Genomic DNA, 17,789 nt, shown 5'->3' with positions numbered 1-17,789 from the left:
CAAGTCTGGGTATTGCCATGGAGATTCTTTACATAACTATAGAAGGCCTTGTGGTTATCTTTACTATCTGCTGCAATTCTGTTTTCATAACTAGCTTTCGAGGATTTTGTTGAGGCCGATAAGGGAGTTTTTCAGTCTTGGGACTTCACCTTATTCCGCATCACTTTCCTCCTTTTGTTGTAGAGTTTATTTATGGCAGAGGACTACCAGATTGGCTTGCTTTTTTTTTTTTTTTTTTTTGAGGAGAGTGTCTTGGTTCTGTTAGGTATGGCGAGATCCATGCATTTGTGTACGTGTTCATACAGTGCATTGGTGTATGATTCAGCGGTCATGAAACTATTCTCCATTTGCATGGGTGCCATGATGTTAGCCACCTCTGTTTTTAGGAGCCCAAAGTTAGCTTTGGAGAAGTTTTTCATGGTGGTTACCTTTTTGGGTGGGGGTGGGAGGGGTGTTGATTTCCAAGGTGATTAGTTTGTGGTTTGATCTAACCATGGAGGAGTTGACTATTGGTGTAGAGCAATGGTCGCCCATGTTAGTAATGACCAGGTCATGGATGTTGCTACCTCTAGTGGGGGTAAGAACGAGCTGATCCAGAGCATTGGAATTAATGAATTCCAAAAAGCATTGGACAAGTGTATTGGTACATGAGTAGTTTTCCCAGTTAATGGAGGGGTAGTTGAAGTCACCCAGTATGAGAGTGTTAGGTTGGACCCTAATATTCTCCAGGGTGCTTAGGAACTTGGAGTGTGAGTCTTGGGACATGGTTGTTGACCTATACCAGGCTATGACGTGAATCCCTGTCTTACCCAATGTTAGCTGCACTTGAAGTATCTCAGATGTGTTATGTTGGGCTACCTGCCTGGAGGTGTGTGCATCCTTTATGAATATGGAAACACCACCGCCATTGGAGCTTCATTCCAAGTTCTGGGGTCAAAAGGTCTGGAATGAGTTATAGCCTGGTAGTGCAGGGGTGCTTTCTGCTGCCTTGAACAAGGTGTCTGTTACAGCACAAATGTTGATGTTCTCCATTTTAAGGAGTGCTTCAAGCGAGTGCATTTTGAGATGTAGACTGTTAGCTCTGAGCAGCATGACTCTTAGATTGCATTTGTTTGTAGCTGTTATGATGGTAATTTGGTTTTTGGAACACCACCTAATAAAGGCACTATAGGGGTGGCAAGAGCCTAGGCCAGTGTCCGGAAGCCTAGGGGTAACAGATGCAGGCCATCTCTGGTAAAGCATTGAGGTCTGTCAGTCATGTCATCCAAGGCAGACAGATACTGTATCCCCTTAAAATGACACCAGAAACTTAGCCAGTTATTGAAATCAATCATTTTCTGCTTGTACTGTGGCTGCGGTAACGTTGTTGCCTCACAGATAGACATTGCCCTGTTCGATTCTCAGCTAAAGCGTCTTCTATGTGGAGACATGCATGAATGGGCATACCTTCATTGAAGGTTGTGCGTCAGGGCTGGCAACTCGGCACATAAAAATCTACTACCAATCATTAGCATACCCGAGTTCCACTGTGGCAACCCCTAACCGGGAAAAGTCGAAAGACACAACAACTGTGGCATCATTCTGGGTGATGGTAGGTTGCTGCTCAGGGCTAGGGTCATACCTGCCTGGGCTACATAATCCGAGAGCTCCTCCATGTCTCTTTTCATGTTGTTCAAGGAGGTATGTCTCAGGTCAGTAACACCCACATGTAGAATGATAGAGTCATATTTGTACCTGTTGTTGAGGGACCCAAGTGCATGCATTATGTGGCGGATCCTGGCACCTGACAGGCAGCTGACTGTTACTTTCTCCTTATTCAACCTAGTGAGTGGGACATCAGTGTGCCTCACTATCGAGTCACCTATGACTTGTGTGTTGGGTATGCTGTTTTGCCTTAGGGGCTTTGGTTGAGTGGCACACTGTTTAGGAGAGTTATGTGTCTCATGATTAGCGTTGTGTTGTGGTGGTCGAGTGTGTTTTCTGCCTTGGAGGTCTCTGCTGTTTGGGTAGATTTTTATTGAGAGCCTCCATGAAAGTGGGTGTGTGGTTTATGTTTTTATGTGAAGGCATTGCTGGTGTGTGTTCTGGAGGGCTGTGTGTTGCATGTGGTGTGGGTCAAGTGTTGACCTTCTCCTCTTGACCAGCTGTTTCGGTCTTGGCTTGAGAGTGCATGGCTTCCAATTTGGATATATAAGTGCATCTCACGCAAGTCTGAGTGTTGGGAGGAAAGAGGAAAGGGTTGCCTGTGTACATGAAGCAGTTTCTACATTGCCTCAGGCTGCCCAAGTTCACCAGGTTAATAGGAGAAAACACAGGGAACTGACCTTTAGACATGCCTGGAGGGGTGGGCATTAATAAGTACTGGAACTGTTTCCTTATAGAATGTTTAGTGCTGGTAGCACTTTTGTGTGCTACAATAATTGCTACAAGATGTCTGCTAAAGTGCTAAACTAATAAGCTAAATGATGTTTGCGAATGATTGCATAATTCTTTCTACCAGCCCTGCATAGAATTCTATAGCTTTGGGGTTCACAATGGAATCCAAACTTAGGGCTAAAATAAGAAAAAGTGAACTATCTTTAGTCGATTCTCCAACAAGTAGCATATAGTTACATGAGAATAATATAAATGTGCATTGGTGTCCAAAATATCTAGGCATAAAATTGTGTGGCTGCCCATTCAGGGTGGATTAGATCAGGTGTAATCCACTACTAGAATGACAGGTACATAGGTGCTTAACAGAGGGGAATTAAATCTTATAGCATTAGAAAGAAACAATGCTTTTGAAACAGTATTCTTTGCACTGGTAATATACGGCATACTGTATATGTGCACCCTTGTCCTACTCTATAATTATTCGGCTAACATACTTCTTGTTGAAGATGATTCAAAATGTAACTGTAGCATTTGTTTGGGTTCAGAAATGCAGGCAAAACCATATATTTGTTTTATCCCTCCCATACACAAAAGGTAGATGGGTAGTACCCAGTTTAGGGATATATGATCAAGCTTTTACCCTTTATCATCTTATGAAGGTCAACTAAGCAATCCTTCAATGTGACAGGCTAGGGAGAATATTTTGGGCACTCCATTTAATCTATCCATACCATGGATACAGTCCTTAATATACACTCTTCAGGAGGGGGCATGAACTGCCTTGAACCTACCTACCTATACCATGGATGCAGTCCTTAATATAAACTCTTCTGGATGGGGCATATACGGGTAATGATGCACCAAACACTTATAGCTTTAGCAAAACTGCAGATATTACCTTCTTATTTGGTATCTGAAATCCCTGTATGGAACCACCCAGAAGTATCTCATAATAGGCAAGCTGTTCTTGCAGGAGTAACAAAGGAAAAGGATTTGTATCATTTGCTGACCTTAAAAGCAGAAGACATTCATAAACTTTAATCACCTGAGAAAATTTTTTTGTCTACAGAAATCAGAATAATGAATTTTTCTCCAAACTAGATGGGATAGAAAATGCAGGAGTATTTTACTGGCTTATTTATCCTGGGGAGGGGGTCATAAGTTTAGATGGAAGGACTGGAGGTTATATCGGGGTACACATCCCATTTTTGAAATACTGAAGCATGCGCCAACTCATATTCTCTTCTGTAATAGCCTTATAACAATTGTTAGGAAATGGGTGGGAATATGATTAAAAAATCCTTATAGTCATAAGTATGATACTGCTCTGAGATCCCAAAATCTCCTTTCAGACAGTGGGAAGGTTAAAGATTATGTCTTGAGAGGGGTCAAGTGTGACATCTGGCATTTGAAATTGAGATATGACACCAGTTGTTTACTGGTGGTCTGCTTCATAGGGGGCAGAAATTAAAAAAAAAAAAAAGATATGTGGTCTAGTACACCAGCTGTAAAGATTTGATCTCTTCACAGGAAATTCTTTGGTTCCATACATACTGTATTACTTAATAATTCTATGTGCAAAACACCAAGAGAGCAGAGAAATATGATGGTTTCTCTGAATGTGACGGTGGACCCTTTGATAGAAATGCAACTCTCCAACAATAACTAGTCAAGACCAAAGGCTAAATACTTAGCTTGTATAGAATTATCATTTGTGTCAGACCGTTATGTGCTGTTATGAGAAGTTTCTCCTTTCCCCAATGTTTTGTGACAAAAAAAAATCTGGGATTATGAGTGGCTTACTTTGTTGTTTTGGTGTTTGTAACTAGGTTCAGGGAAGCATGCTTTCAATTTGCTATGATCAGGCAGTACTTTTTTCCAATCAACCTTTAATAAGGAAGGCAAAATTGATCCATATATGCAGTTTATCTCTGAGTAAAAAAGGTGAATATTTCATCTGTCGTGGCAATGCTGTTAGATTGTGTAACCCCCAATCAAACAAAAAATTCAAATAGTGGAACAAGTTAACATTCAACATCATAAGATCACTAAAGGAAAGCCATTCCTAAGATTTTTTTGTGTTTATTTGATAATCTGTTAACTGATTATTTATTTGCGTTTGTATTATTATTTAACAATATACATATTATATGTGCATATGTACACTGGAGAGTTCAGTGTTAAATACAGTGTCATTTATATGGGGCAACATCTGTGAGAATGCACTGTTAATACTAGGAATTTCAATTTATCCAAATAATGTAGTCTTGCATTTCCAAGCTTGCTGTTGTCCTGATCCCCTTCTATAAACACATCACACCAAATGACATTTGACAACCTTTATTAAATTTCCATAACATAGCTTTGATCACCAAATTCATTAATTACAACTTTTCACAATATAATTGATTCTAAACACAGCATAACATCCTTGTAATGTTAATCAGGGCAGCGTACCTACTCACCCTGCCCCATTAAGCAGGGTCCATATCTCTGCTTGCTTACTTTACTTATGAATCAGCATGCTTGTAATGTTAATCAGGGCAGCGTACCTACTCACCCTGCCCAACAAGCAGGGTGCATACCTCTGCTTGCTTACTTTACTTATGAAGCAGCGTCCCTTCTCACTTCATACACCATTCATTGAATTACCTTCCACCAAATAAGCAGCATCCTTACCTCAGCTTGCTTATCTATTCAGCAAGCTTCCTCCAGCTGCTCATTTTCCTTTCCCCAGATCATTGAAATGAACATCCAGACACCAGAGGGGGAACAGAAGAGGGCAAGCCTATCCCTCTTCTCTGTCAATCAGCCTGACCAGGCTGTTCCCACTCTCTTCTACCCAAAATTGTTCAACCCGCTACTTCCCATAAAGGGAAGGGTCATGCCAAACATAATTCGGTGTACTCATCATCTGTAAAGCACCTTAGAATCCCTTCACAAACCGACCGTGCCATACCATCACTGAAACACACCATTGTTGTTGTTGTATACTGCGGTGGTGGTGCTGCGGTAGCGTTGTCACCTCACAGTAAGACGTTGTCCTGTTTGATTCTCAGCTAGAGCGACTTCTGTGTGGAGACATGCGTGAATGGGCGTATCTTTGTTGAAGGTTGTGCGTCACGGCCAGCAACTCGGCACGTAAAAATCTACTGCCAATCATTAGCGAACCGGAGTTCCACTGTGGCGACCCCTAACCGGGAAAAGCCAAAAGACACAACAACAACAACAACAACCATGACCCTGCTGTACCACCAGAACATCCACACCAAGAGAACACATACCCTTTTAGCCCGCTGCCTTCAAAGCTGAAATCATGGCTCAACCTGAACAGATTGACAGCCTATAACCACAACAAACTCACAAACTATAACCCCTTGAACTCAAATCAGCACCAGTCAAACAACTTGTAGCAAGTCTCACACCCAGGACCCATGTCAACTGTAGCATATCACCTTAGCCCACCAACTAGCCAGTTCTAGATGTGCAACAACTCCATTACCGTAGGTAAAGTCTAACTCCAAAACTTTAATGTCCTACCTTAGATGGCAGAAAACCAGCACCCCTTGACCTAGTTCCTGAAAACTCGTCTATGCTCAGCAATGAGGTTCTCTATGGGCCCAGCCATAAACACCCCCAATTCACTCATTACCAAACCATTCTTAACCCCTGTTTGTCTCTGGCCTTTCCCCTCGAGAGCTCTCTTTCCTTATGTTACCTATATCACTAGTAGGTAATTAAGACCTGTCCTATGCTGCCTTATCCTGCAACCAAGCTTCGTTTAAGCCTTCTAACTCCCCTGTGACAATGCATCCAGTTTTAAAACTACCCCACCAGCCACCTACCTACCATGCTTCCTAGATCCCTATCTACAAAATTCACCCAAACCCCAAGTGAAATGATCCTTGTGCTATTCTGTAAAACCTTAGTCTGGTATGTAACATTAACACTACCTACTCAAGGGACAAATTTGTCACCCCAAAGATAACACCCATTAGGAACAAACTCCAGCATCCTATCAGACACCTCATTGACCCTTCCCCCAAATATGGTTCAACAACTGGATGAGTAAATACAACTTCCCCAAGTTTCTAAGAAAGCAAGGGTTGAACTTCACTGGCTTGCAAGAGCCATAGGGCTTTAGCCTAATAAGTCCTGTGCTCCTATGAATGTTGTGACTCTACTCAGCCTGTGGGATCCCACACTCCCCATAAACCATCCCCAACAGATTCCAGTGGCAAAACATCCATCCTATCAAAAAAGTCACCTTTCAGATCCCCTTTTCAAGCCACCGCATGATGCCTTCTGCCCTTCAGCAATCTGCAAAGAAAAGAAAAAACAGTAACGTCTATGTGCACACATACCAATAATTACTTAGCATGGAGGCACTGACAAGGACCCCTGACACCCCATCAAGTGTTTGCCAAACTCTGCACCAAAGTATGGAACCATCCCCCTTTTTTTATGCTATGACTCATATTCCCAGAAATAAGAGCCAGACTTGTCTAGCTTGTAATCATCCTCAAGCCAGTAGCCTAATAACTTCCTATTCTACTAAGAGTTCTGTGACTCCCCTCCCACCTACCTGAACGCCATCCACATTGACATGCCTTCATGAGCACTAAATAAAATGCATTACCTGTAACCTCATCGAGCCCACTACAGGAACCCAAACTCTTACCTATGGCCAATGTATGTTGCTCCCTTTTACAATTGAATGCAAATGCCCAAAAGCAGGGACAACTTTCAAACATTGATCTAACCTACTGAACGGCAATTAACCCTGAGATCATCAACTTAAATGCCTATCCTTCCCTGGCTAGGAGTGGAAATCCTCTATCAAAACTCAACTTTGAAAACCACTTACTTCAGTCAGTAACTGTTGTCACCTTGTGCTCCCCATGTGTAACCTCCTCACTCACCACTGCTTTCATCATCTGCGAATTCCCTGTGTATCGCCACAACTTGTACTCGGCACACCACCATCTACAAAGAAAAGGACAAAAGTAAATCCTCTAATATGCAAAGAAAAGGCTCTACTTTATACCCACCTATTCCAAATTATAGCAGTGGCGTTCCAAAAAACCCCATCTGTAAGAAAGAAAAGACATGTAAATCATCTAAAATACATAACGCACCTTCCAATACATCTTCAAAGACAAACTATCCTGCCAACTCGGGAATGAATGTAACACCGCCACACATATCTATGACAAAGCAGCCATAACTGCAGCTAGGCTTCCAACGACCCTATCAAATACTCAATATAAATTTAACTACCAGTCAAGTATGTTAAAACTAAACCCCCACATGAAGGGACCTATCAGTAACCACAACCATCTGCCTAGCTCTTAACCTTCCATCTCCCAATGAGGCACACTAACTAACATATCAGATTTTGGATTTCCTGATCTCCTGAATGATGCAGTTGATGGGTGGCAGTCTCCTGGTAGTCTCTTGCTCCATGTGGTCTGTCTAATCTCATGCACTCTGTTAGCATTCCGTTTCAGTTAATAATAATAATGCGTGTTTTATTTAACAGCAAGCACTTTTAATTCTAAAGGTCAGAAACCTTATACCAGGATTTTAGCTGATAACAGAAAATATGCCCAGGTCTCTGGCACCAAAGGCAGCCAGATATAAAATATCTAGCAGTTTATATTATAGCCTCGAATCTTCAGTTATATATACCTTGACAATTTGGAATATTAAGGGTGAAGACAGCTTTCTTTTTGGAACTGTGTGCAAGATTTTATTATTTGTAGCTTCCAGTCATTTGGCAGTAGCAAAGAAGTAGACAAATGAATGACAGTCTGTGTCAAATCATCCACTACATGTGCCCACATCTCCCTCCCAGTATGCTTTGTCACAGCCTACCCGTCGTCCGTGGATAAAACCTTTCACATCCCCTCCCATTCTTCATGCTAATCCTGAAATCTCTGTATTACCTTACTTGCTTAGCAGTTTAGCCGAGAGGTGTATGGTTATGAACTGCTAACAAGTTTCTTCCTATAGTTCAGTGTATGATTCTCTGCTCTGCATTGGCATCTTGTGTGACTCCATGCAAGTTACTTAACCAGACAGCATCTCCTGGATATGTTTTGAAAAGAGAATTGTGTGTAGTGGATATACCCAGTTAATAAATCAATACATCCATACAGGAAGGGTTCTCTGAAACTCTAGAATTTGCAATGCAAAGAAGCACTTGCTTACATCTTTTCTGAATGTAAAACAGTCCAGGTTTCCTCTATGAATAATTTTGATTCGGCACAAACTGTTTTGGGAGAAGTGCTTCCTTCCTTTAGTTTTTGTAATTGTCACAAGGTATTTCATTTACTTATATCTTTGTGTAACATATAGTACAGGACTGACAATCACGATTGACATCAACGTGCACAGCTTGGACATTCAGCATCCAAATGTGTGCCGACCCATAGAGAATATAATTTGAAGGGGCATTTTTGGTTTGATTCTGTAAAAGAACAAGAAAATATTCCTATATGTCATAGTAATACTTCCATTGCTGTACACCTTGATAAAGGTAATTATTCACTTTCTGATACATCTGCTAAAGTTTCTAAATAAAATATGAATTCTACTGTAAGGGAATTGTGTGATTCATTACTGCTGAACAAGATAAGCATATCTGCTTTTGTGCTGAATCATCATTGCCGGAGGTGGAAGGGGAAGAAATCAGGTTCTGATACAAGTGTAAGCCAAACATCTATGAAGCTAGATATAACCTCCTTACCATACTGTTTTTTTCTTTTATTAATGATCAGCTGTTTTACTAATGTGCAGCCTTCCTAGCATTTCATTTGAATGCTGTTACATACTGACCTCAGAGTGGGGTGTACGAGGAAAGCCAAATTTAATTGTTATGTTTGCTTAGTATTTAAAGTCCATGTACCTGATATGTATGGAAGATAAACATCTGGTTCTTGCTAGATTGTTTTTTTTTTTTTATTAATGGGCTACCTCTCCAAGCTTTTTGTTTCCTGCCACTTATTCTATCTTTTCACTTAAATGGGTTCGCATTCAAAGCAATTGTCAAATCCCTAACTCACATTTTCAACATTTATCTCATATAAAGTATTCTTCCTTTGTAATTCAATCTGCGCAGCCAAGAGATGACGGCCATGATCCCCAGACACACACTGCCACAGCGCATGCATGGCAACCCCAGTCAGACCGACTCACTCAAAGCCCGGGAAAATCATCCGTGGCCTCAGAAAAGCAAAAAGCAACAAATACATAGAAATGGAACTAAAACTAATTCATCCTATTAATACATATGGCTTTTGACTCATTTCTGTTAAAAAATAGGTCATATGCAGCCACCAACAATACATCATGAAACCAGTGAATCAGGCAGAAGGCATGCAACTGAGAACATAATCATCATCTGTTTAGTGTAGACACTGACCTTAATCTTTTGTATAGCTGTTTCACAGCAAAGCTACCACAAACAGTTAAAAACAGAAAACAGGAGCAGCCAAGCAGACATAGAAGCTCCCAACTCAAAACAAATATCCCCTCTCCCTCAGCCAAGGCAACAAGCTGCTTGCGTGATGTGCACGATACCGCCCAAGAAACCACCCCACTCTGCAGACCCAGAAGGAAATACCTCACCCTTCAACCGATGCCCTTTACTCCCCCCCCCATATAACCAACAAAGTTAGGGAGAGCTCTGCACTTCCCAACATGCAGCCGACGCTAGGCAAGTGGAACAAAATACACCCATGCAACGCAGTTAACATTCAGCTATTTGCCAACCTGCCTGAATGAAATTGCCATCACGTTTGCAGAAAATAGCATGAACACCGCAAACAGGCATTACATACATACCCGACTGATGGACCTCATGGCGATAGGGGCTGAGGATGGGCAAAAGGAAAATCCAGCACACGTGCACGTCATATCTCCAAGCCCACGAAAGCCCTGTAAGGCCGAGCTGAAAAAGCACCACAACGGCTCCTCCCCACATGCCATGGAGAAATCAGGAGCACTACCGAAAAAGGGGGGCAAACACCTACCTGCCCCTACCCTCCACCTAGCTGACAAAAACTTCCTTGGCCGGCTTTTTTTTTTTTTTATTAGTTATCAGACCAAGCCCCCTCCCCCATGATCACAGCCCCTCACTCAAACCACCACACCACTAACACACCCAACCACCAAAACCAAACGGACGTGCACTGTATATGGGCTAGGCGACATGCCCCCCATGTGCTTTCTACAATACAGCACAAATCTCCTGAGTGAAGGCAGATAACACATCCAAGCCACTGATGCCATTGCCTTCAAAAAAGAAAAATACCTATATGAATCACGTACCTCATATAGCCAGCCCCTAACCAAAAATCCTGAGGGCTACTTGATATCTAGACATACCTACCGGTCGTCTAGGACGTCAGTTTCCATAGCAAGTTCACGCCAAAATGTGATTGCTTAACCCAACTACACTAGACTAAACCTGTTAAGTCCCTCCCCATCATCTCATTTCCTCCCAAGCATCCCTACCTCCACTTAACCCTTTCACCTCCCCTACCCACTTAACCCCCCTTAATATCATCCTAACCCCCCATGAAGATGCGGGACACCTTGGTTTGTTGCCAAACTTCATTTCCTCATTAGATTTTGTTTCCATGTCAGTCTTACCCAATGATCGCGTATATTCGAGCGTTACTATCTCAACGAAGAATAGTCCACTGGTCAGTCTTAGTGGCTACAACATTCCCAAGTTCTAAATGCAGAAATCTGAGACTTATAACTGGCTCCGTGCTTATTAGTCACTTACATAAGCAATTTCATAGACTGATGGCTTGTATGGCCCTGTCATGTGAGTATTCTGTCCTCGTTAGAACCACAGATACTGTTGAGACACTAGCCTGCTTGTTCTGGAAAGAACTGCATGCTTTGTGTATGCAGTTTTACTTACTCCCCATTCTGTTTCCAATGAATGCTTCTATGTCTGCTCCCCTGTTCTATTTTTTATTGTTATATGTGTTAAACTCATATGGTTTAATAAAGAAATTTGTATTAAAAACTGCGAATAAAGAACACATTTGCAACAGTTATACTTTTCCATGGACAGAATTAAAACTATAGATCTGAGGAGTTTATGCCAGTTAGTAAACTGAAGACATGAAATCATGTCAGTTTGTGCTTAGATGAATGTGCAACACCAAGCTGGTGGTTCTTGCTATGTGGTAACAGGGGCATTACAAGGTCCTGAGTAGATGTATGTAGAGTATGAAAGTTCAAGAGCGATTGTGTGCTGGTATTAACTAACATACCTCTCAAACTTTTACAGCATGAAATCTGGACAAAGCCACAGATAAATGGGGGGACAATGGCCCAAAAGTAAGGACACTTTTTAAATATTGCTCTTGCAAACTTAAAAACTTGACAGAATTACAGGTTTTGCATTAGCATGACTTTTCTGAGGGATATGAAGTCTGAAACTCAAATGTATCACACTATTTTTTGATTTTAGTTCTCAATAATTTGCCAGTGATTTTCCAGAAAACCACAATTTTATGAGAAACAGACTAAAAATATGAGGCAAAAATCTGAACATTCTGCGAAAATCTGGATACTTGAGAGGTATGTTAATTAAAGAAGGTAAATGAAGGCAAACTCTTAGAAAACCAAGCAGTAGACCCCCCAAAGACAGCTCTGTTGCAATCAGAAATAATAACACAAACTGTACAGAAAGAAACGCAAGTTATAAGATTGCAAGAAACACCAGTTATTTACAAACAGTATTTCCTAAGCCAATCCATGATTAAGACAAGTTTTGAAGTAAATGTTTTTGACCACTACTCCTGAAACTGGGCCTGCTTTTGCTCCCTGTTTTCACGTTCCTCCTTATCCTCCCATACATCTGAAGTCACACCTGCATGAGCCATCTCTAGGTATGATTCCCACTTTATGGTTGAAAGCATTTTAGTTACTAGACCTTGGTCATCCCAGAGAAAAAAGTGCCACTCATACATGTAGTTTTAGTCCTTTACTGCCTACTGTTCTCAGAGATGCAGGCATGCAGTTACATTAACGATTTACACCACAGTCCCATTCATGGAGCACAGGATGCCTTCCTGAAGCACACATTGTATTTTGGCTCTTTTGCATGTCTTCTTGGCCTTGCCATAACATATTACAGTATAAGTTTCTATTCCTTCTGTGCAGATAGACACGCTAGGTTTGGGACATTTAAGAGTATCCTCATTTGTTGACTCTCTGATATTTGGAACAATTGACAAACACATGGATACCAGTACCAACAGAACAGATGAACACCCCATTTCTGTACCAGTATGGTTAGAGTTGTCTAAGAAAGTAGCTTATCTAAATGAGTAGTAGAAGCAGGAATAAAAACTACTGCATTAAAAATTTTATGTTAATGTAAATGTAAAAAAAAGTCAAATAAAGGGCTGCTTATCCCATCTAAAACTTGTTATTCATATTTTCTAATAATTAAATTTCACTGGACTTGAGCCCAGTCAGAGAAGAGTATTGTTTCTGAATAAGAGCATTCCCATATTGCCGATACAGTATATCATAGGTATAACTCCATTTTATTTGCATATAAAACTTATTGCAGGCTGTAGATAATATTCAGGTCTGCTTATTAAAGAATACTTAATCTTTCTGTTCTGTGTCCCGAAATGTTGTTCTTCTGGGAATCCTTGCTAAATTAGTGCTGCACATCTCACTGGTATCCTCCATTTTTGTACTGAGCTTTATAACTGCACTCATTTTCTGTTTCAGGTCATACTTTTTTTCTCAATTAACCCTGAATGCTGTCAACCTGCAGTTTTTACTGTACAGTTCACTGTATAAGGCAACTGCTTACTTGCTTACTTACCAAAATCCGACTTACGGATGAATAAATCCAAAAGGTGAGGTAATTAGAAAAGAATCGCCTCTACTGCAGAGTAAACCTTCGTTAATGATGGTCCTGAGTGTTTAGGGCACAGAGCAAAAGTAAACTGGTTTTCAGTCGTGTAGAGTTACCCATTAAGGAGACACAGTTCTGGTCTGATACCAAAAATAGCTGGCATCTGGAAATGAAGTGTAGCCCCCAGAGCCAAAACTGAAGTGCGTCTTCAACTAAGCAAGTGCAGATATGTGTTATGTTGAATAAAGCAACAAGTGGAGGCCACCCTGAACCATCATGTCTTCCATTCTTACCTCTAGCGACACCAGTGTTCCAGTGCTTTGTACGTCTCAACTGAACTGGCAGTGGTATCTTGCAAACATGGTATACAGTAGCCGTAGTATATTAGTAATAAAATAATGCTGTTAGATTTTTAATTGGCAGATAGTGCAGTAAGAAAAAATATGATTTGCCTTCTACCTGTAATATTTGTGATTCATGCAGCCATTTTAATTCAGAAAATTCACTGTTTATTGCTCTTAGCATCACACTTGTGATACTAGATCTCATCTTCAGAATGATGTGATTCTGTTGTGATTCTTTTGTATTCTTGCTATGGGATATAGACAGGGTACATTATGCAGAACATTTAATACAGCAAATGGCAAGTGAACGAAAAAATAGTGGGACAAAATACAAACTATCACTTCAACAGCCTGCCTGCTGTTCTCAAGTTCATAACAGTTGACCTGAGTTCAGTTAATAATTCTCGTGATGACAAATCTGTTAGGTGGGTGGGGTGTGCAGCCAGAGCAACTTTAGGCCAATTCTTACATTCTAGGAGGGAGAAAGGGAGGGGAATCTTTCCAAACAGGACTTTACCTTGGCTCAAACTAGATGCTAGCCTTGAGGAAAGTGGGATGACCATATGCCAGTGCTGGAAAATGCACTAGAGTACTTCCACGGGGAACACTGTACTGCACTGCACTATGGAAGCACATTCTGAGCAGAGCAGGTCTGTGTACTGCATGCCAGTTTTAGACCAGTCCTGGTAAGGGAAGGGAATGTTAGGGCATCATAAAAACAATGCTGGTCTGTTTACAATATAGCAACCATGATATATGAGAGAGAGAGAGAGAGAGAGAGGCTTGATTTTAACCTAGCTGTAAAATGTAAGAAAGAAGTCATAATCTGTAAAAGGTCATGTGTGAAATATGTACATTCTGGACTGTTTTTACTGTGTACTGTTTTTGTTTAGTCAGCTTCAGATGAAAACTTCTCTTTAAGCAGTTAGTATAATGTAGTGTACTTTTGTACCAGCACTAGTCCCATGTGATCATGCCTCATAAAGTAACAACACTAGGACCTATGTGATCATGCCAGATAAAGTAACAACACTAGGACCTATGTGATCATGCCACATAAAGCACCAGCAAAGGACCCAAGGAGATCATGTCTCATAAAGCAGTGAAACTAGGAACCATGTAACCACAATTTATAAAGCACCAGCACTAGAACCCATGTGATCATGTCTCATAAAGCACCAAAACTAGGGTCCATGTAACCATGTCTCATAAAGTACCAGAAGTAGGACACATGGGATCATGTCTCATAAAGCAACACAACTAAGACTTATGCAACCATATCTCATGAAGCACCACCACTAGGGCACATGGGATCATGTCTCGTAAAGCACCAAAACTAGGGCCCATGTAACCATGTGTCATAAAGTACCAGTGCTAGGACACATGGGATCATGCCTCATAAAACACAGGCACTAGAACTTGTAGGATGATGTCTTCTAAAAAAACATGCAATAAAACCACTGTGTTCATGTCTCATAAAAGACACAGGTCTGCAACCATTTCCTGTTTGTTTCCTGTCACAGGCCGCAGATATTTCTTCCTGTACTTGTAGAAGAATTATGTTACAGTTACCATTTCCTACCATACTTTCTAAGGCTCATTAAAATGGTTGAAGTGTAAATTCATTAAAAGTATTTTAGGCTGAGACTCTCTGTACCTTATTTTTGCTTTGCCTGGGTTATCAGCATGATACTGATTTCTACACCCACCACCAAGTCTATAGCCCTGTGGTAAGATGTTGCTATCAGGTGTGCATGGACACCTAAGATTTGAGGAAAAGAAAAGCTGGGAAAAAGTAAAGAAGACTTCCAGTATGGTATATTCCTGGGAAGATTCCTTTCTTCTTACAAACACAAGGGCAGGAAACAAAGGAACAATCTTAGACAGGTTCCTAAGAGAGATATCACTGCTGGTGTCCAGGTATTCACTTCTGACCACCACAGCAGCAGTGGTTCCTTCAGCCCTACCAAATGTGGCGTTGGTTGTGACAGCTCTGGCAGAGATTAGCCATGTTTTGTCTTCATTGCTAGATCTTTCTGCTACCTCAGTAATGTCTGAAATTTAGCACAGATGGCTAATTTGTTTGCTGTTAGCAAGCTCTATGCTGTAACCTTTTGTTTGATTTGTCTGCTGTGGGACTTTGAGCAAACCATTTAAGCAGATAGTGATCCAAGGTCACATTTGAAGAGGCACTCACAAATAAGAATTATAGGTACATAAATAAATAAAATGAAAGAAAAAAGTGATGGCTCCCTCTAGTTTGGTTTTTGTTTACATGCTTAAGTGACAGTGACAGTGACGGTTCCTTTGCTTTACTGTTCATGTTTCAGATTTGGAAGTCCTATGTGTTACTGAAACCAAGGCAAAGACTTTGGGGGAGGCTGATGGATTTTACTTGTCAGTATTTTCCACAGCTCTTTCTTTCCTTAACTGTACTTTACAGATTGTAACCTCCAATGGGATTTTAGGACACATTCACCTCGTGTGCCATTTCTATTGAACTGTTTACTGCTCCTTCTTATATATGACTACTCCACACATTTCCAAGAATGTGTGGTAGTAGTGCCCAAGCCGGACAACAGAAGACTTATTAATCTTACATCTTATCTCCTTCCCTTGTGGTGTTGTCCTCAATGACTACAGGTTAAACTACAGACTTTATGTCTGAGTTTTGTCTCAGTCTTGATCAAGATGCTTAGATGATTAAATCTGTTCCTTGCTGGATGGTTGCCTTATTATTGCTTTGTCCTTATGTTAAAGGAAGTGTTCTGTAACAATATGATGAAAATAGGTTGTGCCAGTAAAACAGTGCAGCATGTATATTATGACAATCACATGTTCATGTATGTGGATGTGCATGAGCAAGGAATTCTGTGGGTAGATGCTAGCTGCACTTTATTACCATTGTACCCTCTCCCTGTAGAATGGTGATCTTACATGTAATTTGCATTCATGTTGCTTTATAGTCTTATATGTGCTATGAAGGGATTGTGCATGGAAGGCAGCAATAAAATTTAGTATACTAGCCAGTTACTTAGATAAACATAATATCATTGCAGATCTCTTCAGCATTCCAGAAGTAATACTACTGTAGTCTTCCTCCCCTTCTATTCACTTCTGCCATAAGACCTGACAGAGATGTCCTGATTCATATCTTCCAAGTGTACTAAGAGGACCCACAGTCAGTAAGGGTCTCCATAATAAACAGACTACTGTATCGTAACCTTGTAAGCAGCAGAGGTCTAGCGTTGTCACTTTCTCTTCAGCTTAGAGATGGAGAAATATCCACTTCATCGATTCATATCCTTTCTGAGTCCCTCCATGTTGTCAACTACTCTACATGGATACACCCTGATTCAGTCAATCAGGTCTATTAAAGGGTGAAACTCACGTAGATCCCTCATTGGAGAGGAAACATAGCCATATACAATAACAAATCAAGAATAAAGCTGGATTTACCTTTGGCCATTGCACTTTGTGCTTCAGTCAGCAAATGTCAATGAAGTAATTAAATCCGGCTCTGTTCATGGTGTAAAGTCTCCATCTTCTTCATTGATCCTCTTGTTAACAGTGGCTTTTGTTATGTCTTGATTTGTTTGGCATTTGAGAAGTTGCTGGACGTATACACACTGATGCCAGTGCAGATAATAATTCAGTGTAGTCTGTGGCTTTTTCCACTTCAGGTATCTTTCTAGCCTTCCTTTCTTTAGTTCCAGCCCCTTTACATTTTGTTTGCATCTCTTACTAAGCCAGATGAGCTGAATGTTATTCTTTATCCTGTCAGTTTCCCCATTCCTTCCAATAAGGAGCGAGGACTGGTGGAAGCTTCAAACTGTGGCGTGGAAGCAGTGACTTTCAATAGTTCAACTAGTACCCTTTAATGACATAATGGCAGTTGTACAGGGTTCCTCACTTTCTTGTGGCATGCTTTCAGCAAGTCTCTTATGTTGCCATTGTCTTAATTTCCTCCGAGTGAACCTACAGTCTAGTAGTTTAGCAAATAGTGTGTGGTGTTAATAGTTTATAGTATAAAAGAAGTTATTTTCTGTTGCTACAGTGAACCTTGAAGTCAGCCAAGGAGCTAGCTCATGTTATGAGTTTGCAATAAAAGTTATGGTTAACATAGCAGATATTAGCAGTTCGTGTGTTTCAAAAAATATTTAAGT

At 40.8% G+C, this 17,789-nt stretch overlaps 1 protein-coding gene across 2 annotated transcripts in view; it reads left to right on the top strand.

Moving 5' to 3' along the window:
• The window catches only part of EPHB1 (EPH receptor B1), a 1,597,777-nt gene that overhangs the window by 477,629 nt on the left and 1,102,359 nt on the right, over positions 1-17,789 (top strand). The window lies entirely within an intron of this gene.

The sequence above is a fragment of the Protopterus annectens genome, chromosome 4.part1 (genome assembly GCF_019279795.1).
Source record: "Protopterus annectens isolate FY-2018-M chromosome 4.part1, PAN1.0, whole genome shotgun sequence".
In the NCBI taxonomy this organism is placed as follows: domain Eukaryota; kingdom Metazoa; phylum Chordata; order Ceratodontiformes; family Protopteridae; genus Protopterus; species Protopterus annectens.
Note: the sequence above shows the minus strand (reverse complement) of the source record. Positions and strands in the feature narration are given on the sequence as shown.